Raw genomic sequence first — 26,545 nt, 5'->3', positions numbered from 1 at the left:
TAGGAATATAGTAGTTTTGATGTTAGCAATACTAGATTTTTGAGTTAATTAATTTTCTCTTTGTTATAAATCACTGTAGTCCACTTTCTTGTTATAAAATGTTGTATCCTTGCTCTGTAAGAATGTCACTTTATTTAGTGCTTTCTGAGAGTGGCACCAGACTTTGGGAAGAACAACATTTTTAAGACAAATAAGTCTTCTGGTTGACAAACCTTTATCAGGAAAGGGCCATGAAATGTTAATTGGCCTTCTGGCCAGGAGATGATATAAATCACCTAAGACTTTTGTATACAACTAGGTATGCAGAGATAAAGCCTGGTCTTGATAAGAATCAGGGCAGTTGACACTGCATAATTTTGTATTATCCATTGATTTCTATGTATAATCAAAAGTATAAAAAGCCTTCTGAACAATAAAGGATGGACCAGTTTCTCAGACTAGTCTCTCGAACTAGTTTCTTGGAAATCTGGCTCCCCGTGTCTCTCTCTCTCTCTCTCCCTCTCCCTCCCGCTCCTTTTTTGGCTGAATTCCCATCTGGAGTGAGGAGGCTCGCCATGTCTACTTACTTGCCCTGGCTTCTAAGATCCGTGAGACAAGGAGCCCAAGGTGGGGCACCGTCTGCTATTCAAACAGGCGCCTGTGGCCCAGTGTAGATGGTGCATATCTCGTCCTGAGATTTTATTAGTTCTCCATGTGAACCAAGTTATTCAGCCTCTTTTCTCCACTAAATTTTCCTAATACACTATTTCTTCCTAATCTCTCTTTATATTTCTAATTAAATAAGTTTTTCCTTGCTTACTCTGTCTTCCCTTTGAATTACCCTGGATCCACCGGGGCAGGACCCCAGCAGGGGTGCATACCAAAATCCATAATACCAGACAAGTAAACCAATGTTTCCCCATGTGTGCAAGTTTTGTTTCAGAATTGTGTGTGTGTGTGTGTGTGTTGCGTGCACACACGTGCACTGGAAAAAATGCACGTGTGAGCTCTCTGAACTGGCCTGGCTGGGAGATGGAAGAATGGACACTGAACACATGAAAGAGCTTGTGTAAGCTACAAAGATCTTGGGGCAGCTGAAGCACTGACATCCTGGCAAATGGCCAGGGATCTCACCAATGGAGCAAGCTGTACGTGTTAACAGGCATGTAAGTGTAAACATGGATCCCCAAGCAGAAAGGTGAGGCAGGCAAAAGCACCCGGGGGAAATCCAGGAGGATGCCAAGGATCAGAGAAACAGTGGGCCAGATTCCCAGGCACAGAAGAGGGGTTATGCACAGCTCCTAAGACACCTGGCTTTTGTTTTGAATGCAGTTATCCATATTGCATCTTTTATGCAGAGCACAAAATATTATCTATTGTCTGGTGGGTCAGCTGCTATAGAATCTGTCTGCAATGTGGGAGACCTGGGTTTGATCCCGGGGCTCGGGAAAATCCCCTGGAGAAGGGAAAGTCCACCCCCTCAAAAGTCCACCCCCTCCAGTATACTGGCTTGGAGAATTGCACTGATTGTATAGTCTATGGGGTCACAAAGAGTCAGACACAACTGAGCAACTCCACTTCACTTCACTTTAGTTGTTTTTTTTGTTTGTTTTGTACTTGAAATATTTGAAATGTATTTTTAATATTAAGACAACAGAGAATTATTAAACATTTGCTAGCAGTTCTACACACTTTAAACAACATGTTCAAGGCATTCCGGTTTCTGAGTGCTCACAAGAAATCTTAGATTTAGGATCAGAAAACTTTTCCAGTTATTTTATACACATTTCTTATCCTATTTTTCAGCTTTTCTTGGAAGTTTGAAATGGTGTTTCTTTGCAGCCCAACTTTATCTGTTTACATATCAATGGTGGAGTTTTGAAACTGTTTTTGAATCTCAGAATAATTTCAAATATTTCCATTTTTATGTTAAAATCTACTTAGATTTCTCTCTCTCTTTTTTTTTTTTAACTTTATTTTGCTTTACAATAATGTATTGGTTTTGCCATACATCAACATGAATCTGCCACGGATGTACATGAGTTCCCAATCCTGAACCCCCCTCCCACCTCCCACCCCATACCATCTCTCTGGGACATCCCAGTGTACCAGCCCCAAGTATCCTGAATCCTGCATCAAACCTAGACTGGCGATTCATTTCTTACATGATATTATACATGTTTCAATGCCATTCTCCCAAATCTCCCACCCTCTCCCTCTCCCACAGAGTCCAAAAGTCTGTTCTATACATCTGTGTCTCTTTTGCTGTCTCGCATACAGGGTTATCATTACCATCTTTCTAAATTCCATATATATGTGTTAGTATATTGTATTGGTGTTTTTCTTTCTGCCTTACTTCACTCTGTATAATTGGCTCCAGTTTCATCCACCTCATTAGGACTGATTCAAATGTATTCTTTTTAATGGCTGAGTAATACTCCCTTGTGCATATGTATCACAGCTTTCTTATCCATTCGTCGGCTGATGGACATCTAGGTTGCTTCCATGTCCTGCCTATAATAAACAGTGCTGCAATGAACACTGGGGCACATGTGTCTCTTTCAATTCTGGTTTCCTCGGTGTGTATGCCCAGCAGTGGGATTGCTGGGTCATAAGGCAGTTTTATTTCCAGTTTTTTAAGGAATCTTCACACTGTTCTCCATAGCGGCTGTACTAGTTTTCATTCCCACCAACAGTGTAAGCGGGTTCCCCTTTCTCCACACCCTCTCCAGCATTTATTGTTTGTAGACTTTTGGATCGCAGCCATTCTGACTGGTGTGAATGGCACAAAGACAGAAATATAGATCAATGGAACAAAATAGAAAGCCCAGAGATAAATCCACACACCTATGTGTAAGGTCGGATCCCAGGAGCCATGATGGGCCACGCCTTCCCTCCTCCACCGGCGGGGGAAGTCCCTAAGGAAGAAGCCTTCCGGATCCTGGGGACCAGTGACAGCACAGTTCGCCAGCTAAAGCTGCCCCTCCTCAGCCATGTAGAAGGACCTATCAGCCCGTGACACCTTGGCTGAATGACCTATTCAAATCCCCACCCATTAACCTGACCATCCCTCACAACAAACTTATATAAGCTGCTTGTAACCTGGCCCTGGCGCTGACTTCTTCGACCTGCCTCGTTTACATCTAGGAATCCAGCCCGGTAGCGCTTCGTCATTAAAAAGCTTGTTAGACTTTTTTTTTTTTTTGGTGTCCTGGTCGTATTTTACCTAACATTATGGACACCTTCTCTTCACTTTAGTTTATAAAGAGACATCTCTGTCAGCTCTACCTCCTCCTGGCTCACTAAGGGAGAGCAACCCTAGACTAAGAGACTCTAGTTCTTAAAGAACGAGTGACTGTGAAAAATTAGAGTGACTGTGATTTTTTACTATTGTCATGATATGGGGGTCACTACACATGGGGGAGAAGGCAATGGCACCCCACTCCAGTGCTCTTGCCTGGAAAACCCCATGGACTGAGGAGCCTGGTAGGCTGCAGTCCATGAGGTGGCTGAGAGTCGGATACGACTGAGCGATTTCATTTTCACTTTTCACTTTCATGCATTGGAGAAGAAATGGCAACCCACTCCAGTGTTCTTGCCTGGAGAATCCCAGGGATGGCACAGTCTGGTGGGCTGCCGTCTATGGGCTTGCACAGAGTCTGACACGACTGAAGTGACTTAGCAGCACACATGGGGGAGGGGGCCTGCTTCATCGCATACCTTAGGCTTGAATGATTTTTAAATGTTCTGTCAGATAGTTAAGTAACTACAAACCTATTCATAATAACCTGAGTGGAGACCCTTATCTGCACGTTGTCACATAAATTTAATAAAAGTTTTCCAGGGCTGGAATTATTGTGTAAACTGGAGAAGTCTATATTTCGTTTTATTCAGAGGCTAACCATGGGTTGTTTTGCAGTTTGGGCAATCACATGGTGACCACAGTACCTCGATGGTCTTTGTGAGTGGCTGAGGCTGCACACTTGTGTCCTCCTGCATTTTGCCAGGATCAATGCTCAGTGATGGCACATTTGGGTGCAAGGCGGTGTGCTCAAACATTTACCTACTGGAGCACGTGCTACTGTGAGTATAAATACATGTGTGCTCAGTCGTGTCCAGCTCTGTGTTACCCTATAGACCCAACGCTCCTCTGTCCATGGGATTCTCCTGCCAAGAATACCAGAGTGGGTTTCCATGGCCTCCTTTAGGGGAGCTTCCTGACCCAGGGACTGAACCTGTGAATCTTACATCTCATGCATTAGCAGGTGGATTCTTTAGCACTACTGCCACCGAGGAACACTTGAGTATAAATGAACTTCTCTTATTTCTTAAAAAAAAATTAATCTGGACCATTTCTTTTTTCTTACTGTTGTTATTTTCATTGTCTTACTCTTATTTTTTGCAACATAGTTTTATTTCTTATAAATGTATTCATTTTAATTGGGGGATAATTACTTAACGGTATTGTAGTGGTTTTGCCATACATTGACAGGAATCAGCCATTGGTGTACGTGTCTTCCCCATCCCGAACCCTATCGCACCTCCCTCCCCATCCCATCTCTCTGTGTCATCCCAGTGCACCAGCCGCAAGCACCCTGTCTCATGCATGGAACCTGGACTGGCTGTCTGTTTCACATATGATAATATACATGCTACTTTCATGTGCTGTTCTCACAAACCAACCCACCCTTGCATTCTCCCACAGAGTAAAAAAGACTGTTCTATACATCTGTGTCTCTTCTGCTGTCTTGCATATAGGGTTACCATTACTACCATTCTAAATCCCATATATATGCATTAGTACACCGTATTGATGTTTTTCTTTCTGGCTTACTTCAATCTGTTTAGTAGGCTCCAGGTTCATCCACCTCATTAGAGCTGATTCAAATGTATTCTTTTTAATGGCTGCATAATAGTCGACTGTGTCTATGTACCCCAGCTTTCTTATGCATTCGTCTTTTGATGGACATCTAGGTTGCTTCCATTTTTGAGCTCTTTATTGAATTTGTTATCATTTTACTCCTGTTTTACGTTTTGGTCTTGAGACACGTGGGATCTTAGCACCCTGTGGAGAGAAGCTGCATCCCCTGCATTGGAAGGCGAAGTCTTAATCACTGGACCACCAGGGAATTCACTACCTATTTCTTTTTGTGTTCCTAGATGTTGATATCCAGGACAGGTGTTTGTTGTTTTTTTTTTTTTTTTTTTTTCTGACTGAAGATTTTCCTGGGGCAGGACATTTTGGTTTTAAGGAGGTTTTGTTATCCATTAGTATTTCATTTCAGGATAGTAAATGATCATTTCAAAACATCTGCTACACCACCCTAAGAAACCCCCTTTAACATGAGAAGGCAAGTGAATAGTAGTGACAGCTCCATGGACTCCTCTGTCATCCTCCAGGTGAGAATGAGAGGGCATGTAGGGGCATGCCCATGACCAGAGTCCTAAGCAGGTTCTCAATCTAACTTTGATAGAAGCAAAGTTTATTTTGTTCACTGTCACATGCTCAGGGCAGAGGTTCTTCTCAATTAGGTCTGTACTTGGTAAAGGGGTTCTAGACTCCCCCTCCCACCCCAACAGTGGGCTTCACGTGGGCTCACCAGAGACCAGCTCTTGACCTGGCACACCAGTTCTGGATTCATATGATAATTCATGAGGTTCACACCAGTTTGGTCAGATAATGTTGTATCCCCCCTATTAGTCAGTTCACTCGCTCAGTAGTGTCTGACTCTTTGAGACTCCGTGGAGTGTAGCACGTCAGGCTTCCCTGTCCATCACCAAATCCTGGAGCTTGCTCAAATGCATGTCCATTGAGTCAGTGACACCATCCAACCATCTCATCCTCTGTCATCCTCTTCTCCTCCTGCCTTCAATCTTTCCCAGCACCAGAGTCCTTTCCAATGAGTCACTTCTTCCCATCAGGTGGCCTAGGTATCCAGGCTTCAGCATCATACCTTCTAATGAATATCCAGGACTGATTTCCTTTAGAATGGACTGGTTGGATCTCCTTGCTGTCCTTGAGACTCTCAAGAGTCCTCTTCAGCACCATGGTTCAAAAGCATCAATTCTTCGGCACTCAGCTTTTCTCATGGTCACCGTTATAGCTCTTATTAATGTTGTCTCCTCTAAATTGAATGTATGTCATGCCGTGTGGCATGTGGGATCTCAGTTCCCCAACCAGGGATCAAACCTGTGCCCCTGCGTTGGGGCCAGTGTTGAGGACAACCAGATAATGAATTCTCTCTAAATCAATTCATTTTTAAAGTTAAAGGAATCCGCTTTAAAAAGAGGTGCTTGGACTAAAAGTTGGAGTCCCTCTGAAGTCCCCAGGCACCTCCATAGCTGCACTGCCCCCACCCGCCCTGCCCTTTGCTTTGTGCATCCCTGTGGGCACTTTGGCTCTCCACAGGAGCTCCAGCCTTGGGACCTTTGAACTCCTTGGTTCCTCTCCCAAAATTCCCTCCCTCTGGTGCTCACTTGGCTTACTTCCTCTCCTCCCACCTTTGTTCTGCTGTCACCTTGAAACCAGGCAGGCCCTGATCACCACCTACACTCCCAGCCTACCCACCCCTACAGCCTGCTCTATTCTACATTCTCCACTTTATTTTTCACCAAAGCTCTGGTGGTCAACTGACACACTTGATACACGTAGGTGCTGACTGCTTGTCCCCAGGCTGTCCACAGCTGAGTGAGCGGTGAGACGGCCTGTGTGTTTTGCTCACTGCCTGTACACAGCAACTGTGCAAGAGAAGCCAGCACAAAGTAGGTGTTCAGCTAATGGAGCTCACACTCCACGTGGAGGGTCGGTGATGATGCCATGTGCCTCAAAGGTAACTCTGTTGACAGGATAACGCCTTGGAGGAGGAATATGGAGAGCTGGGGGAGGGACATGCAGGCAGGCCTGACTAGCTGGAACATGGGAGTGTGAGCTGGGAGGGAATCCATCCTCTGGAGTGAGGCTGAGGCTGGAAAAGGATGAGTCCAAAGAGCAGGGCAAGAGGGAGAGCCTTCCAGGATGCTGGGATGACATATGCAAAGCTTTCTAGCTTTCCCTCTCAGGAACCCCTTCCTCAGGACCCTCCATCTTCGCGTGGCTTTCAGTCACTGAGGCCCTAAACTTTTTTGCATTTCCTTAGAACCTGTTTCTGTGGCAGGAAGGGGAAAAACAGGTTCCTCAAATTAAACTCTGGGACATTAACAATCCAGTTCCAAGCTCGCTGGGTGGGGCGGGGGTAAGAGGGGTTGGCAGGCTCTCTGGGATGGTGCAGACAGGTCCAGACCTAGGACTTTACCAGCTCCTTATTTTCCAAGAATAGAGCTGTGGCCATCATAAAACCCCCTGCAATGAGAAGCCCTTGCCTCACAACTCCAGAGGTGTGACCATGACTACACTTAATCTGTGTCACATCAGTCATTTCCAGCCTTCTCTTAAAAAGTCCTTTTTTAACGTACCAGACAGTGACCTAAGTCTGATATAAGTAGGCTACTTGGGTAGGGTTGCTTTTGGAGTGTTGACCTTTAAGAAATTCACTACTTTTTGAGAATACAGGTGATTATATACTCCCAAAGTTTTAGGACAAATACAATTTTCCACGGCCTTTCCTCCCCCTGCTCCCAAGTAAACTATCAGTATCCTTTAGAAATTAAAATGTTTTAGTGTCTAAATTAAAAACCCCCAAGACTGTGTCAAGCCTGGAATGTTTTCAGATTGCATACTTCTGTTTTTGTTGTTGTTTTTTTGTTTGTTTTAATTTGAAAAATAGCTCCAGTGGGACTCTGTGAGAGCAGTAACATAAGTACAAAACCAACTATTTGCTTCTGCAAGATGAGAGAGAGAAAGGACATTTTTGTGGTTGACTTTTGCACAAGGAGCTATCCGGCTAGCTAATCAATAAGGACAGTATATTTTTTATTCACATGGCAGAAAAGAGAGGCACTAAAGTTGCTTTTGCATGTTAGATCTTGCCTGTGGGCTCTCTGTCTTTTAGAAGGGCCAAGCTCAAAGCCACTTCTGTCTCTGCAAGGGGAAGGGACAGTGGCTGTGACTGATATCCGAAAGCTTGTCCTAAGCAAGGATGGGGGCTCCTCACTCTAGGTAGAGATCTGCTCCCAGCCCCACTCTGTGTTCCTGCCTAGGACGTTGGCTGAATTCTTCCCCAGAGGAGCCAGAGGGCCAGTCAGTTGTGTAACGACCAAGACACTCCCACCCCCAGGCAGAAAAATCAGCCTGTCAGCACACTTTTCCTTTCTCACTCCTTGGTTGTCACAGACCCACAGTTAACTGAAACTTTCCCCTAGAGTAATCAAGAACTCCTGTCTTTTCTGGGTAACAGAAATCTAAAAATGACAGGCATGGAGTCATGCAGCAGAAGCATGCTGGGCCCTAAAAGAGGTGTTGCCATTAAGGTCTTCCTTGGTGGCTCAGATAGTAAAGGATGCGCGTGCAGTCCTGGAGGCCCAGGTTTCTTTCCTGGGTCGGGAAGATCCCCTGGGAAGGAAATGGCAACCCACTCCAGCATGCTTGCCTAGGAAATCCCGTGGACAGAGGAGCCTGGTGGGCTACAGTCCATGAGGTTGCAAAACAGTTGGACATGACTGAGTGACTTCACTCTCACTCCTTTTTAAAAGTGTGTGATGATGTGTCAAGGCATATCGTCTGAGGTCAAGGATGCTGACTTGCACCTGTGTGTTTTGTGTGAACATGAGAGGATCCTCTCTGGAGGTGCATGTTCATCTCTCCAGTTCCTGGGGCCCCTGCAGTCAGAGCTGGCCCCCTTCCCTTCACAGATGAATCCTCATGTGGCCACCCCCTCTCCACTGCTCAGTATTTCTGGCTCTAATCTGCAATCTGGCCAGCGCTTCTCACTTTCTGCCCTCACTCACCAAAACTCTGCCTATCCCTGAGTATGTCTTGACTAAAACTGTTCTCCAGATTTTCCCTGCTGTCTGTTGAAATCCTGCCGTCCACACTCATAGCCCAGTTCTTTCAGTAGATACATTCCGAAAGGCAGGGTTATTCAAACTCTAGTCACTCGTATTCATTTTTGTTTTCTCATTCCCAACCAGCTGGTACAATTACTGCCTTAAAATATGTTTTATCTGAAGCAGCAGCTATTTAAAGAAAAATTGATTTCAATTTTGGAATTAAACTTGACTACAAGGTAAAACAGGATTTTGTGCTCTGCATAAAAGATGCACGATAGATAACTGCAGTCAAAACAAAAGCAATGCTTCTAAATTCTCCATAAATACCATTGTGCTGGGGATGGTTCTATCCTTGGTGTGGAGTTCCCTTGAGTGTTGTGTGTCAAGGTGCCAGGCCATGCTGAGACTACCCTGGAAGGAATTAGAAGTGATGAAAGACAATACTCTCCATTCTCGATGATTCATTGTTATTCAGTGCTTTGGCCATTGGGAGGCGGTCTGATTCCTGTAGGTTTCCTGGCCAAAGAAAGCGTTCCTGTTAATGTCCAGATGGACTTTGGCTAAGTCTTCTCAAATTGCTTAGTGAACTCTAACTTTGTAAAACAAGGTACTTGCAAGATTCTGTTCATCCACTGGGTCGTCAACTAGCAGGTGGGAAACTCCAGGCCAGGGACCGGGTCATGTTGGCCTCAGTCACTCAGAGGCCTTGGCAAGTAATTGAAATGTGAGGAAGCACATAACCCAAGGAGGCTGATTTTTAAGCTAGAACATGCTGCAGAATTGGCCTACGCATATAAAGTGAGAATGTGGTCCTTGGCATGGTATCCTGGGATGGTGACCTAGAACTCACTTGCCTGGAGACCCTGCAGGTCAGCCTGAGTCTCATCTACTTTCTGTTTTGTTTTTTCACGTGTTGGCTTCAGTTGTATGTAAAGCTCCACCATCCACAACAGTGGGAAGCCAGTCTCCCACTGAAATGCTGGTCCTCAACCGCTCATCATCCCAAACTCCCAGGGCTGGGGTCATGGCCACCACCATCACCACCTGCACAGCCGCCATCACTACCGCCAGCATCATGGGAAACCCAGTGAAAAAGCAGAGGCCGCTTTTGCCAAAGGAGACTGCCCTGGCCGTGCAGCAGGGTGTGCTTAACTCGTCAGGGAAGTTTCAAACGCCCTCCTAGCAGGTTGTGTGGAACTCATCAGGGAAGTTTCAAATGCCCTCCTGAAAGTGGCACATGCAGAAGATGCAGTGTCTGCAGCAGCAGCAGCAAAGCCAGCAGCAGCCTCAGTCTTCCCAGGGGACGAGATATCAGAACAGATAGGCTGTGAAAGGTACCGAGCCTCCCCGCTCTGTTCTCCAGGGCACCGGGTCCTTCTTTGCCACATGGACAGGAGAAAAATCGTTCTTGTTTTCTTTCTTTAGTTCCTGTGGTTGCCTGCCCACTGTATCCTGGCTGACACATATCATTTGGTATTATTTTTAAAAATTATTTTGCAGCTTTGTTTTGAACTTTTCTTTTTTCCTGTTCATTTTATAAACAGTATGTACACGTCTTCTTAGAACGGGGTGAAATGGATGTCTAGACAACAAAAATCTGTTGTCTTTATTGACTTTCTATTTCATAGTCCACCCTTTCTCAAAGGTATTGTTAACCACAAGGTCTTTTTCTAATTCATATATGCATATATATTTATCTATGTATATATACATGACTGCATACAGGTTAGGTTTTTTTTTTTTTTAAACATCAAAATGATAAATTCCTTGCCTTTTTCTCCCCCCACCTTTCAGCATGTCTTGGAGGTCAATCCATGTCAGTGCATATAGCTCTCCCTTTTTCTTTTGCACTGGTGTACAATATCCCACAGTTTTTTAAATAAAGTATTTACCTACAGATAGACATTTAGGTTGCTTCCATTTTTTACCAGTTGTAACCAGCCCTGCAATGAATACCTTTGTGTAAGTTTCCTTATGCATGCCCATGAACCCCTCCCTAGGCACAATTTTTGAAAGAGTACAGTATGAGAAGTGGATGGTAAAGGATACCTTAATAACTAGGGATTAGCACCCACCAGCCAATGCAAGAGCAAGCATCAAAACATTGCCAAAGTGCAGAATGACAGCTCCCAGCAGGAGTCTCTTTCTGGGCTGATGAAAGCCAAACAAAGTGCTCATCTGATGGGGACTAGTTTGTCTGGCTCTCATGAGGACTGGTACTGGTTTTGTTTCATGGGGAAACCTGCACTTAGATTTTTCATTACTGGGCTCTTGGATTGAAACTCTCACATACTGAGTGCACTATCAGGAGGAGAACTGGTAACAGTTGCAGCAGTTTGTGAAATGAAAGAGTAGCCAGATATGGAACTGGCTGCCAGTGAAACTCTTCAAAGTCTGGGGTGGAAGAAAACCACAGGATTGGACACGGAGTATGGGAGTACAGCTGGATTGATCCTGCTGTCCAAAATATTGCTAGGCCAGAACCAGGTCTGGGATCTTTCAGGCCAGGATGGTGAGTTCCAGGCTGCTGAATTACAGCCCTTAAGTATAATGAGCTTCCAGGGGAACTTGGGAGCTGGCAAAATGGAGCTCACTGATGATATGGTTCCTAATTCCCAGATTGTCCTGTTAAATATAAACAAAACGGGCCAGAACTAGTTCAAGTAGTTAGGATAGATTTTAATCTGCTATTTACTATTGCAGTAGGGCAAAACGTCCTGCATGGACTGAAGTCAATTTCAATGTGTACACAGGGGACTGGGGTTTTAAAAGGAGATTAGGGAATAGGCAGAGGAAATCATGGGAATTCTATAGAGTCAGAAAACGACAATTTTACACAAAGTGGGAAAGGGGGTGTTGGTCCATGTGAAATATCTGAGGTTGTTAACTCAGTACCTCTTAAAGGCAGGCTTCTGCCCTCTCATAGAGAGAGGGCAAAGGGCCCTATCCTTAGGTATTGACAGAAGCAAATAGGCAAATCTATTGGCAGCCTTGAGTTTTCTTAGGTGGGACTTTAAAGGGGTGTGGGTCATCCTAGGGATGCAGCCTTGAGCTGTTGGAAACTGTATTAGTCCTTAAAGACCTACATGGAGGCCTTGCTGAGAAAGGGCTCCTTGGAACGTTGCTCAAGTTCGGCCAATGGGAGAATCATTGTCTCTTGAGTGCAGGGAAACTTGAGAGTGTGGATTGGCCCCTGCTCCCAACAGACCTTTGAGCTGGGACAGCCTTCCTCAGGCAGTGGGGTGACCAAGAACCATTTGCTTTCACAGCTGTCCAGCACAAAGAGATCACACAGAATCCATCCAGCTCCACCATCACCCTGGTGACCAGCACCTAGTTGTCGCCCCTCATCACCAGCTCAGGGTCCAGGAGCACCCTTGCATCTTCATTCAGTCCTGCCCATCACCACCACTTCCTCTGATGTGGCTGCAGACACTACCAAATACACTAGCCAGGTGAGTGTCAGTAGCGGGATAGTGGAGGGCCAGCCTTGGCTCTTTCCAGGAATTAAAGGGGACTAGGAAGTGGTGGAGTCCCTCCCTGACTTGCCTGCCCTCATGGCATGGTCCTTGTTAGGGATGTGGCAGGCAGTCTTGCCTGCTCTGTGTTCACTTGTGGGAAAACTCTCCATTTAGGTTCTGTCTTCTGTCTTTTAAAATTTATTTTATTGAAGTATAAGTGATATACAATATATTAATTTCTGCTGTAAAAGAAAATGATTCAGTTATATACACATACACTTTTTCATATTCCTTTCCATTATGGTTTATCACAGGATATTGATTGTAGTTCCCTGTGCTATTAAAGAGGAGCTTGTTGTTTATTCTATGTATAATAGTTAGCATCTGCTAATCTCAGATTCCCAATGTGTCCCATCTGCCCACACCCCAGCCCTCCTCTCCACCTTTCTAATTTGCCAAGTGCTTTTTTGCTCACCGTTGAGCCTGGGCAAGTAAAGTTGCAGGTCTCCTTGCTGTCACATGAGAGTGCTCTGGAGTGATATGCAGGTTCATATCATAGAGCTGAGGGACTCAAAATCCCCATCAGTATTGCAGGTCTCTGGGGAGTCCCTTCTGCTCCCTGCTGAAACCTAGATCACTAATTGCTACATAGTTGTAGAATGAAAGCAGGTTGCTGCCTCATGTCTCAGTGGGCTTCTTATCAACAACTTTTTAAAAAATGTGTACAATTTTTAAAGCCTTTTTTGAATTTGTTGTAATATTGCTTTATTTCCCTTCTTTTAAAACGTTTTGGTTTTTTGACTACAAGGCATGTGGAATCTTATCTCCCTGACTAGGGAATCAAAGCCGTACCCCCCACATTGGAAGGCAAGGTCTCAACCACTGGACTTCCAGGGACATCCTCACACCCATTTTAAAGATGAGCACACTGAGATCTGGCCAGGTCAAACAGCTTGTCCAGGGTCACATAATCCGTGGATGCCTAATTGGCATTTGAATGGTAGCAGCCAGGATCTAGAATACCCTCTTGACCTGGCTTTGAGCTCACTTGTGAATTCACACCAGGCCTGCTGACCACAGCTCTCAGGTGTTCAGAGACTGATTGTTCTTACATGTGGCTTTTTAAAGCAACTCCGCTGAAGTGTCAGTGTGGCTAAAGAGACAAAATCCAAATCTTGGGCTTATGTCTCTTATTTAGTAAATCTGTCCCCCCCATTTTGAATAAAAGAAGAATTTTTGTCAAATCTCTGAGTTTCAGAACAGGAAGCATTCAACTATTGGTGCGGTCACATCCTCAAGGGTTTTAGAATTGCCTCTGGGGCAGCTGATGACTCCATGTGCTCAGGGATCCACACAGCTGACACAGAGTTCCTGGTTACCTCAGTTATAGAGGTGCTCACCTTGGGTCCAAAGTGCAAGCCACGGGCAGGGGTGGGATTTGGGGGGAGGGGTGGGGGAGGGGCGCGCCAGCCTCACAGATGTGCACCTTTCGCAGAGTCCATCCCTAAAGTTCTGCCTTAGGCTTGAGCAGTGTCAGGAATGCAGCCATGCTCTGAGCAAGAAGCAAAGCACTTTCCTCGGTTTGCTGTCTGGGCCCCCCACCGCAGCCCCATGCCAAACCACCCTACAGTGTGAGCTTGGCCTTTCCAACCCCAGCCTCCACCCACCTGCCCTGGCCTGAGGCTTAGAGCAGACTCCTGCGTGGCTAAGGTTGTGCACATGGGGATTCACTTCCCACAGGAACAGAGCTCCTCCCAGACACACACACACACAGATAGATGACACAAGTACACACATGTACACACATGCATGTAATGCACAGAGACACAAATGCAAACAGGTGTTTCAGCGACCGAAGACCCAGCGGTTCACATGAAATACATAGGTGTCTTTATTCCTCACAGGAAAATGTTCATTCTGATTTCTGATGTGAAATATAGAGAAATCCAACTTTCATGAAGGAGAATAATGCCTAGATTTTGATACAGGCAATATAGAGAACTCCGTATATCACTGTGGACAGTCCTTGTTTTAGACATGAGAAATAGGGAATTAAGTATTTCACAAAGAAACAGTCGTGTCCAGAATTTCATTTATGAAATAGAGATAATTCCAATTCCATATTGGTTCCCCAGATCTTAATTACATACTTCATGTCAGTAAAATAGCATTGAGATTTTCATATAGGAAATGTATACAGTTTCAAAATTCAGGCAGGGAAGTGTATGCTCAAATTTCATATCTGAAATATATATAATTCCCCATCATGTAGCAAGACGTGTGCACAGATATCCCTATGTGAAACAGACAAGATTCCATATATGATAAAGGAAATTATACCAGTAGTTTTTCAAACATGAAATACAGGTTTCCAGTTTTAGGTAGAAACATCTGCACCCATATTCTCACATGGGAAATAGAGAAAAATAATCTTCCAGGTTTTCATCTGCACAGAGCAGTGCATGTAAAGCAAGTGCTCTGGAACAACCCAGAAGAATAGCATAGGAAGGGCTATGGGAGTGGTTTCAGGATGGGTGGAACCACTATATACTTTTGGCTTATTCATGTTGATGCATGGCAGAAGCCAGTACAATATTGTATAGGAATTAACTCCTAGTTAAATTAAAACAAAACTAAACTAAACTAAGTTTGAGAAAAGCAGAAGAACAACGGGATTCGACTTTGCTCTGTGGTGACCTAAATGGGAAGGAAATCCAAAACTGATGGGATGTTATGTACACTTAAAATTTATTCACTTTGACATACATACAGCAGAATCTAAAGCAACACTGTAATATGATTATAGTCCAAAAATAATTGTTGGGAATACATTACATGTCAACTATAATTCCAGCAGTGAATAAATAAATTGTAGCCCCGTTTGCAATATATGTTCTTGGGGGCATTATGTTAGTTAAATAGTTCAGTTAGAGGAAGACGAAAGTTTTTACATCACATGACATTTTTAAGTTGAAATCCCTGTGTTACAGACACAAGTAGAATTTGGTCATCAGGCTAGTGGAAATGGCCCATGATGGCCCAAGTTACCAACTTTGATTCACAGGTTCAATAAGCTCACCAAGGAAGATATTGTAATAGAGGCAGGATGGAAAACAGAGCTGCAGGCCTCAAGCCAAGACCATTAGGGAAGTTAGAAAACCCAACACCACCAACAGAAAGCCTCCTAGCAGAATGTACGGAAAGATACATTACGGCCTTCCCACAGAGCCCTCCAGGCCCTTGGGCCTCGGGCTGGATAATGAACTGTGGAGCTTGGGCAACCTTGGGGACAGGCTGTGTCTTACAGAGTCCCAGAGTCCTTGCTAGAGCCACTCACTGGGCCTGGCCCAGGTTTCAAAGCAATGGCCAACGTGTCCCATCCCCACCTCCATGTCCAAACAGTTGTGGCAATCTCCATGGGTCACAGTGTACAGGACCCAGCTCCCCATTTAGGTAGACTGAGGAGGCTGAGAGACAGCTTCATGCTGGTTACCTGGCTCCCTCACTGAAGGTGGCTGGGCAGGGCATGGGGGACCTGTTAAGAGGAGGGCGCAGAGAACTGAGAACTGCCTCTTCCAGCTGGGACTGGGCACTTCTGGAAGTAAGAAGACTGGGTGCTAGATGAATGCTCCCAGACAGGATAATCACGCTACACAGAGACTCCCTCTTCGCAACCAGGACCTTGGAGGGTGAAAGTCAACCTTGGGAATCTCCTTTCAGGGAATAGGGAGTAATATTTGTTTCTCTTGAGGATTGCTGCTGCTGCTAGGTCACGTCAGTCGTGTGCCGACTCTGTGCGACCCCATAGACAGCAGCCCACCAGGATCCCAGGGATTCTCCAGGTAAGAATACTGTACTGAGTTGCCATTTCCTCCTCCAGAGGATTACAGGAACACAGTTAGCTGACCACCACCTTACCTCATAAAAACAATATCAGAAAGCAATGAGTTTGCAACAGCTAATCACACCCCTCCTTCACATTTCCTATATATGGCCTTTGTTGAAAGCTTTGAGGGAGTTTGTGATTTTTTTTTTCCCCACCTTTGGCTTAGGCTTGCATTATTTTTTAATACAAACGTTTAAAATTATAAGCCCTTATAGACATGCATATCACGAATTCTGGCATGCTGTGATTTTATTATCACTCTGTTAAAATATTTTCTAATCTTTCTATTTTTTACTTCTTCTTAAAAATTTTTATTTTAATTGGAGGTTAATTACTTTACATTATTGTGGTGGTTTTTTCCGTAGGATCACATGAATCAGCCGTGGGTGTACATGCGTTCCCCATCCTGACCCTCCCTCCCACCTCCCTCCCCATCTCATCCCTCAGGGTCATCCCCGTGCACCAGCCCTGAGCACCTTTGCTCCATGAGAAATATAACTTGTTTAATACTTTCTGAGGCTGACATAGATTAGAAATATAAAGAAAAAACATTTCAAGGGAAATAAGTTTTCCAGTTGAGCAGCCTTTATCAAAAGAGGGTCAAAATGTTCACAGGCCTCTAAGGCCAGAAGATAATGTACACAATATTGTTTATGGGAAAGGTTTGCAAAAAAAATCCTGGTTTTGATAAAAACAAAAGAGATGTAATGTTTGGGCTGACTCTGCATGACTTTGCATCTTTCATTTCCCTCTAAGTATAAGACAAGGTATAAAAGTACCTTATAAAAATAAAGCTATTGGGCCTCACTCACCAAAGCAGCTTAGTCTCCCCATTTCAGTCATTCTCTTTCTCCCTCTCCCTCCCTCTTTTTTCCTGGCTGATCCCTTGGAGCATAGAGGCTCCCTGCGTTCACTTATCTGCCCATGTTTCTAAGACCTGAACGGGAAGACGTTCTGCATCTTCACTCCCTTGGGAGACTGGGAAGGCACGTGTGGCCTCTATGAATAGGGCAAACTTCTTGTCTCGAAGCTTTATTGGCTTTCTATGTAAACCAAGGAATATCAGCCTCTTTCATTCCTCTATTTTCTTATCTGCAACATTCTTTCCTTATCTCTCTAAATCATCTGCCGACGCCGTTTTTCATTCAGGTTCCCCTGGATCCTGCAGGGGCTGGACCCCGGCAGACCACTTACTATTTTGAAAATTTTATAATGCGCTGATTTTCTAGAAATATATAGAATATATATTTTGTCTGGTCGGTCTTTTAGTAGTTTGCTTATCATGTGTATCACATTATGGTTTAATACATGCTCTAAGACAGAAATGCTTACGCCGTGGAGAAGAGGGGCACCCAAAGTGAAATCATATAGAAGCCTTTAGTGCCAGTTTCAGAGAGAAAATGCTCATCTCTCAGATGATCAGGTCAATAGGATTCAAACCACTAACAACACACAGCTTAGCTAAAAGGAAGTGCAGGTTCCCTCTATGGAACTTAATAAATTTCAGTGCAGGCCTGTCTTCATCCTCTCATTTCCATTCCTCAAATGTTCCCAGTCATTCAGCAGGCAGCTCAAAATATAGACAATGGATGGGCACTCATGAAATTCAGTGAAGACTCCAAGAATAGAGAATCTTTCCCAGGCCATGGACAGAATGCTACAGGTGGATGATATGATGGACGGAATTGGAAAGGAGAATGAAGGGGAGATTTCTGAGCTACGATCTGGCTTTCTGAGGTGGTGGCAGATGCTTCAGACATGTCTTCAGGCCTTGGGGACATATTTCCTAATTTAATAAAGAAATGTAGCCACTGGCCTCTGAACTTTTACTGTTAATGCCTCAGCATACTAGACTAGACCAAGTGCAGTGTCACCAGTTAGAAATTTAGGATATTTAGCGAGTTCTGTGGAACTTGTGAGAGACTTGCTGTATCGGACTTGTTCCAACACTTTGAATACTTCACAACACGGGAGTCAGGACTCAGCTATAGTGGTTGGATCTCGTAAGCATTATTCAGTTCAGTTCAGTTGAGTCGCTCAGTCGTGTCCAACTCTTTGTGACCTCATTGGCTACAGCACCACAAGCTTCTCTATTCATCACCAGCTCCCCACCAGCTTGCTCAGACTCATGTGCATTGAGTCAGTGATGCCATGCAACCATCTCATCCTCTGTCATCCCTTTCTACACCTGCCTTCAGTATTTCCCAGGTTTAGCATCTTTTCCAGTGCATCAGTTCTTCACATCAGGCAGCCACACTGTTGGAGCTTCAGCATCGGTCCAGCCAATGAATATTCAGGACTGATTTTCTTTAGGATTGACTGGCTGATCTTCTGGCAATCCAGGAGACTCTCAAGAGTCTTTGCCAGCACTACAGTTCAAGAGCATCAATTCTTTGGCTTTCAATCTCTTTATGGTCCAGTTCTCACACCCATCCATGACTGTGGGAAAAGCCATAGCTTTGACTGGATGGACCTTTGTCGGTAGATTAATGTCTCTGCTTTTTAATATGCTGTCTAGGTTTGTCATAGCTTTTCTTCCAAGGAGCAAGTTTCCTTGAATTCCATGGCTGCATTCAGCGTCTGGAGTGATTTTGGAGTTGAGGAAAGTAAAGTCTGTCAGTGTTTCCACTCTTTGCCTTTCTATTCAGCATGAATTGATGGGACCGGATGCCATGACCTTCGTTTCTTGAATGTTGAGTTCTAAGCCAACTTTTTCACTGTCCACTTTCACTTTCATCAGTACAGACTCTCTTTGGTTCCTCTTTGCTTTCTGACAAATGGTCCTCATAGCTGAGGTTGTCATATGCATATCTCATAGGCATATCTGTGGTTGATATTTCTCCCGGCTATCTTGATTCAGGGCACTGCTTCATCGAATCCGGCCTTTGTATGATGTACTCTGCATATAAATTAAATAAGCAAAGTGGCAATATACAGCCTTGAATTACTCCTTTCCACCAATTTAGGACCAGTCCATTGTTCCACTTCCGATTCTAACTGTTGCTTCTTGAACTGCATACAGATTTCTCAGGCAGCAGGTAAGGTGTTTTGGTGTTGGTATTTCCTTGAGCATTTTCCAGTTTGTTGTGACCCACACAGTCCAAGGCTCTAGTGTACTCAGTGAAGAAGAACTACATGTTTTACTGGAATTTTCTTGCTTTCTCTGTGATCAAGTGGATGTTGGCAATTTGCTCTCTAGTTCCTCTGCCTTTTCTAAATCCTGCTTGATCATCTAGAAGTTCTTGGTTCATTTGCTGTTGAAGACTTGGAGACTTTGAGCATTCCTTTGCTAGTGTGTGAGATGAGTACAATTGTTGGCAGTCAGAACATTCTTTCACATGTTGTTTCTTTGGGATAGGAATGAAAGCTGAACTTTTCCAGTACTGTGGCCAATGCTGAGTTTTCCAAGTCTGCTGGCCTACTGAATGCAGCACTTTCACAGCCTCATCATTTAGGATTTGAAATAGTTCGGCTGGAATTCCATCACTTCTACTAGCTTTGTTCTTATTGGTGGTTCCTTAGGGCCAACTCACTTCTCACCCCAGGAAGTCTGGCTCTAGGTGAGTGAGCACACCATTGTGGTTATCTTGGTCATTATCAATAGTTCTTCTGTGTATTCTTGCCACCTCTTAGTATCTTCTGCTTTTGTTAGGTCCATACTGTTTTTGTCCTTTATTGTGCCCCTCTTTGCATGAAATGTTCGCTTGGTGTGTATACCTTCATGAAGAGATCTCTAGTGTTTCTCAGTCTATGGTTTTCCTCTATTTCTTTGCATTGAATGCTTAGAAAGGTTATTTTCTCTCTCCTTGCTATGCTTAGGAACTCTATATTCAGGTGGATATACTCTCCTTTTCTCCATTGTTTTTCACTTCTCTTGTTTACTCAGCTATTCAAAAGGTCTTCCCAGGCAACCATTTGCCTTTTTGCAGTTCTCCGTGGGGATGGTTTTCATCACTGCCTTCCATACAGTTTTACAAACCTCTGTCTGTAATTCCAAGCATATTTGGCACCTAGTGACCTGGGAAGTTCATCTTTCAGTGTCCTATCTCTTTGCGTTTTCATATCATTCATGGGGTTCTCAAGGCAAGAATACTGAGTTGGTTTGCCATTCCCTTCTCCAGTGGGCCACATTTTGTCAGAACTCTCCTCCATGACCGGTCCCTTTTGAATGGCTGTACACAGCTTGGCTCATAGTTTCACTGAGTTAGACAAGGCTATGATCCACGTATTCAGTATGGTTAGTCTTCTGTAACTGTGGTTTCCATTCCACCTGTTTCCCAGTGGATAAGGATGAGAGGTTTGTTGGCGTATCCTTGTAATGCTTGTAATATTTCAATTATGAGATCATATAAACACCTGTCTGGGATTTCTCTTTCTTTATCTTTGAATACATTTCTCCTTGTACAAAATGAAGATAGAAATAACTCAGAAGCCACATTTTTGTGTTAGGACTTTTCTCTCAGTTCTCCAGCTATAACGATTGTGCTGAATGACTTCCTGCCACTAAACATGGACCATTTTATAGTAAATCCTCCCATACCAGACTTGCACAAGTGAACATAAAGGGAGATAAAATGCAGAAGTCCAGACATGCCAAGCTTCTGAGGACTGTTGTAAATAAAGAAAGGCCATGGGAAAGTGGGCTGTGAGTTTGCTGATTGACATAACAGTGTGGGGGAAGCTCTGAGGAGAAATCAGCAACACTTGTACATAGTTCATTTGTCATAGATATTAATAAGGCCCTATTTCTCCCAGGTAGTTCTCGTTAAGTCTTCCCCCTCACTGCCAATGATCCTGCTTGCTCTCGAGTGTAAACCACAGATTTCAACTTCTTGCTTAGACTCTTGACAGGATCACTTTTGACCTTACTGGCCATCCCTCTTTGTTTTACTAAAGCAATCAATCAGTCTAGCCCATTGCTTCTGACACCTTCACATATGTCACTGCGGAGTCCATGCTTTCGTCTTGCTAACATCAGCTTCTGAGCACCCAGATACCTCCAGCTGTACTGCTGATGTGTTTCTCATGGAGACAATCGTGACCGACCTCATGACTTCTTATCAACCTTATTACAGTATGAAACAGTCAAATATGTGAACAGCCTGTGAAAACTTCACTAACACCCAGGAACTCCTTCAGAAAATGGACATTCAGCCTTCTTGATACATTCTTGGACGGGGTCTATTAGCTTGGGTAAAGGAATATGTGGGAGATTCACATTCTTGCTATGGAAATAATTGTGGAATACAATGGAATCGAAAACTTCTTTTAGTTGTGACATAAAAGTAGGTATGACAGCATGGCAAACACAGGAAGCAGAGCAGCATACACTTGGGGATGAGTTCTTGTGGCTCTCTAGTGCTTTGAGAGATCTGTTCAAGCTGTAAAGTAGCTTGCTGCTCCTACATAAGGAAGATATATGGGGTTCTCAAGGTTATCATTGCATCTCAGTTGCAGAGCCTTCCATTGCACTCCCTATTGCTCTAGACATGGGAAACATTAAATTAGAGGTTATTATTCCCAGATCCGGAGAAGAAATGCACCAATGGACCAGAGCCCCTAAAGCCAAGACAAGGTAGAAGTCCTTATTTCAGGTAACAGGAAAGAAATTCCAAAATGTTGATGGAGGAAATGAAACAAAATTCTCTCTACATAGAAGGAAACTGTTTCCCCCACCACCACCTCCCCTTCTCTTCAAGGAAAAGAAACAGCCAGCAATCCATAAGAAAGGGTCAGAGATAATTTAGAGAAAAGGCTTCATCCATCAATGTGAACTGAATGTAACACTTTCAAAAACAGAGGACAATTTTGTATCTTAATGTAAATTAGGTGTGTGTGTGTGTCTGTGTGTCTGTGTGTCTGTGTGTCTGTGTGCACTTGTTCAGTTGAGTTTGACTTGTAACCTCATGGAATGCAGGCTGCTTGGCTCCTCTGTGGGATGTAGCAGGCAAGAAAACAGAAGTGGTGTGCTATTCCCTACTCTACTAAGTTAGATATTTAGAGTTAAAGAAAACTTTAACCCATATATTTTGCTGCATCGGTTTCAAGACTAGGTAACCTACACAGTCTCTTTTCTACAGAGAGTCTTTCTGAAATTCCAGAGGTACACTTGTGAATGAGACAGGTTTATGATATTGTGGACTGGGATGAGCCAAAGCATAAAGGGAGAGATTGAAAAAAAGCTTAAACTCTAGAAATCTGGCCTACCTCCCAATTCATTGAGTACCGTTTTTCTTTTTTTAATGAAAAAAAAAAGAAAGAAAGATCCACTCTTTTCCACCATTCAATACCTGAAGCAGGAGAAATAGGCAGATAGATGGAGTAGAGTGCAGAGAAGAGGAATGTGAATCTGTCTGTCCAACACAATTAATTTTTTTTAATTTTAATTTTTACTTTATTTTACTTTACAATACTGTATTGGTTTTGCCATACATTGACATGAATCCACCACGGGTGTACATGCATTCCCAAACATGAACCCGCCTCCCACCTCCCTCGCCATAACATATCTCTGGGTCATCCCCGTGCACCAGCCCCAAGCATCCTGTATCCTGCATCAGACATAGACTGGTGATTCGTTTCTTACATGATAGTATACATGTTTCAATGCCATTCTCCCAAAGCATCCCACCCTCTCCCTATCCCTCGAGTCCAAAAGTCTGCTCTACACATCTCTGTCTCTTTTGCTGTCTCGCATAAAGGGTCATCATTGCCATCTTTCTAAATTCCATATACTGTTGGTATACTGTATTGGTGTTTTTCTTTCTGGCCTTCTTCACTCGGTATTTTCGGCTCCAGTTTCATCCATCTCATTAGAACTGATTCAAATGTATTCTTTTTAATGGCTGAGTAATACTCCATTGTGTATATGTACCACAGCTTTCTTACCCATTCATCTGCTGATGGACATCTAGGTTGTTTCCATGTCCTGGCTATTCTAAACCGTGCTGTGATGAACACTGGGGTACATGTGTCTCTTTCAATTCTAATAGCAAATGAAGCAACTGACAAACAACTAATCTCAAAAATATACAAGCAACTTATGCAGCTCAATCCCAGAAAAATAAACGACCCAATCAAAAAATGGGCCAAAGAACTAAATAGACATTTCTCCAAAGAAGACATACGGATGGCTAACAAACACATGAAAAGATGCTCAACATCACTCATTATTAGAGAAATGCAAATCAAAACCACAGTGAGGTACCACTTCACACCAGTCAAAATGTCTGTGATCCAAGTCTGCAAGCAATAAATGCTGGAGAGGGTGTGGAGAAAAGGGAACCCTCTTGCACTGTTGGTGGGAATGCAAACTTGCACAGCCACTATGGAGAACAGTGTGGAGATTCCTTAAAAAATTGCAAATAGAACCACCTTGTTACCCAGCAATCCCACTGCTGGGCATACACACCGAGAAAACCACAATTAATTTTTATATTTTCACATTTCTTTTTTCTAGACTTCATCTCCCAAAACTTTCACACAAAGATAATGATGCTGCAGATCTTGTGTTGCCTTGGGGATGGTAGTACCAGGCCCATGAGCTAGTGGCACTGATTTCCCCTTAGGGCTCCAGGCATAAGCCAATACCTCTAGGGTTTATGTTCTTTGTCGTAGATTCTAGAGACCAGGTCTGGCAAGTCCCAAATGGACACAGAACCTATAGGCACAGAGAACCAATGGCAGATTAAGAAGCTCTTACAACTTACCCTCTTGCACATGGTCTGCAGATAGATCAAAAGGTATGAGGCACAGTGGTAGTCTTTGTACCTGCAGTTAAAATAATAAATGCAGCGTGGTTCTGGGTTGAAGAGGGGCTGGTGTGTATATAGAAGCACCAGTGCCCAAGAGGAAGTCTTACAGGGGCTGTTGGTGTCAAATGCCAGCAGTGAACATCTGAAGAAAGTAAATATGTTTTTAATCATGCTGCTAGAACTATGCGGAACTATGACTGCTGGCGCAGAATTTCAAGGATGGCTGCAACATGTTCCATCACTAGGTCCTAACATCTATTCCATCTTGTATCCTACCCCTTCAAGAAATATTCGGGGAGGAGAGTATACCACTAGTTTGCTGCCCTGAAGCTGAAGCTCCTGTTATGTCCTGAAGTAGGGACTAGGCCAAGCAACAGTCTCTTCAATTGGTACTGCTAATTTCAGGCAAGTTGAAGATACAGCATTCAGAGACGAAAGGGGAGAGGGCCCTGAAAAGTCTGTTTATTATTATCACTACTCCACAGAAGAGATATCATAACCTATCACTCCTCCACTGAGAAAACCACTAGGTCGCCCCAGTGAACCAGGCTGAATCTTACGCTTGTTCAAGCCTGAGCCCACAACTTGCTTGTTCAACACTCCTCAGTGCACGTCTGTTGTCCAAGTGTCCAAAAAATACTCCTGGGACCAACTCTAGGACCCTTTGCTGAATCAGGCTGGGTACTGCCCCTGTGAAAGATATCTACAACACTCCTTAGTGCACCTCTGTATCCCTGAACGCAACCAAGGTGGATCCTGCGCTAGTTCGTGCCCCTGAAAATGCCTACAGAGCCCACATCTAGGTACGTTCGCTGACCCAGGCTGGTCCTGCGCTTGTTCAGAACACGAGGGACATTCATGAGCCCACCTGCGGGCCCTGCACAGAACCCAGGTGGGAGCTGTACTTGCACAAGCCCTCAACAAACATCCGGGAGCCCACATTTTGGTCCCTCTACTGATCCCGACTGGGTGCTGGCCTTATTCAGCCCCAGACAGTCGCTCCTGGGCCCACATCGCAATTGTGGAACTGAATTTTGCTGGGTCCCGCACCGGTTCCATGCCCCAGCCAACATTCTTGAGCCCATATCTCACTTCCAGAACACATGCAGGCTGGAACCTGCGTTTATTCCAGTCCCGACAGATATTCCTGAGCCCACAAGGTCGTCTGTGCACTGACTTCGGATGGGTCATGCTCTTGTTCAAGGTGCCGGCCAACACTGCTGAGCCTCTCCCTGATTCTCAGGCTAGTCCTGGCCATATTCAAGCCACCGCCCTACAATCCTGAGCCCACAGCTCGCTCCCTGCATCCAAACTAGGGTGTGTCCTGCCCTAGGTCAGTCCCCCCAGGAAACACTCCTGATCCCACATCGCACTCACTGCACTGTACAAGGCTTGACATGCCTTTGGGCAAGACCCCAGCAAACACTCCCGAGCCCATATTTCCATCCCTATGTTCACATTGCTCAGTTCAGCCCTTGTTCAAGACCACAACAAATACCCCTGAGCCCGCATCTCAGTCCCTGTACTGAAGCAGGCTACTTTATCCCCATCTTGAAGCCTCAATGAATTCTCCTAAATCGACATCTAAGGACCTTCACTGAACCAGGCTGGGTCCAGGCCTTATGCAAGACCCTTGCAAACACTCCTGAGCCTCCCTCCCAGGCTCTGCACTGAACCAGGCTGAGTCCTGCACTCCTTCCACCCCGACAAATATGCCTGAGCTTCCTTTCGGTGCTTACGCTGACCAGGCTGGGTCCTGCCTTTCTTCAAGGCCATGACAAATACTTCAGAATCCACGTCTCGGTCCCCGCACTGAACTAGGCTAGCTTCTTTTCATGGGCATGCACCGACAGAAAACCCTGAGCCCAAATGTCGGGTCTTACATGGCACGAGGCTAAGTGCTGTCCATCTTCAAAAGCCCTAATAATAGGCCTGAGCCGACATCTTGAGCCTGGTGCTGAAGCATTTTGGGAGCTGCCCCTGTTGCACCACAGCAAGTGCTCCAGAGCCCACATCATGGGCCCTGCACTGAACCCGGCGGGACCCTGCCTTTGTTCAAGACCCCAGCAAACACTCCTGAGCTCAGCTCTCCTCGGTTCCTGCCCTGAACCATCCTGGGTCCTGCCTTAGTTTACTTCCCTGAGGAACACTCTTGCGCCCACATCGCCGTCCTTGCCATGAACCAGGCTGTGTCCTGCACTTATTCAAGGCCCCAACCAACATAGCTCAGCCTGTATCTGATTCTCATGTTAGTTCCCGGCCTCATTCAAGCCACCGGCAACCAATTCTGAGCCGACAAGTAGCTCCATGCCTCGGAACTATGGTGGGTGCCGGCTATTCTTCAGTCCCTAAGGAAACACGGGTGATCCCACATCCCACTCGATGCACTCAAGAAGGCGGGGTCATGCCTTTGAGCAAGACCCTGACAAATACTCCTGAACCCTAGGACACTAGGTCCCTGAAGTCAACCAGGCTGAATCTTGCATTGGTTCAAGCCTCCGGCAAACACTCCTCAGCACCCGTCTGTTGTCCAAGCTTCT

At 44.6% G+C, this 26,545-nt stretch overlaps 1 pseudogene; it reads left to right on the top strand.

The window, feature by feature from the left end:
* Positions 1 to 2,857: 2,857 nt before the first annotated feature.
* Positions 2,858 to 26,545, top strand: part of LOC128070900 (testis-specific Y-encoded protein 3-like) — an 88,183-nt pseudogene continuing 64,495 nt past the window's right edge.

Source organism: Budorcas taxicolor, chromosome Y, assembly GCF_023091745.1.
Source record: "Budorcas taxicolor isolate Tak-1 chromosome Y, Takin1.1, whole genome shotgun sequence".
Taxonomy (NCBI): domain Eukaryota; kingdom Metazoa; phylum Chordata; class Mammalia; order Artiodactyla; family Bovidae; genus Budorcas; species Budorcas taxicolor.
The sequence above is the reverse complement of the archived record's forward strand: the minus strand, read 5'-3'. Positions and strand labels throughout refer to the sequence as shown.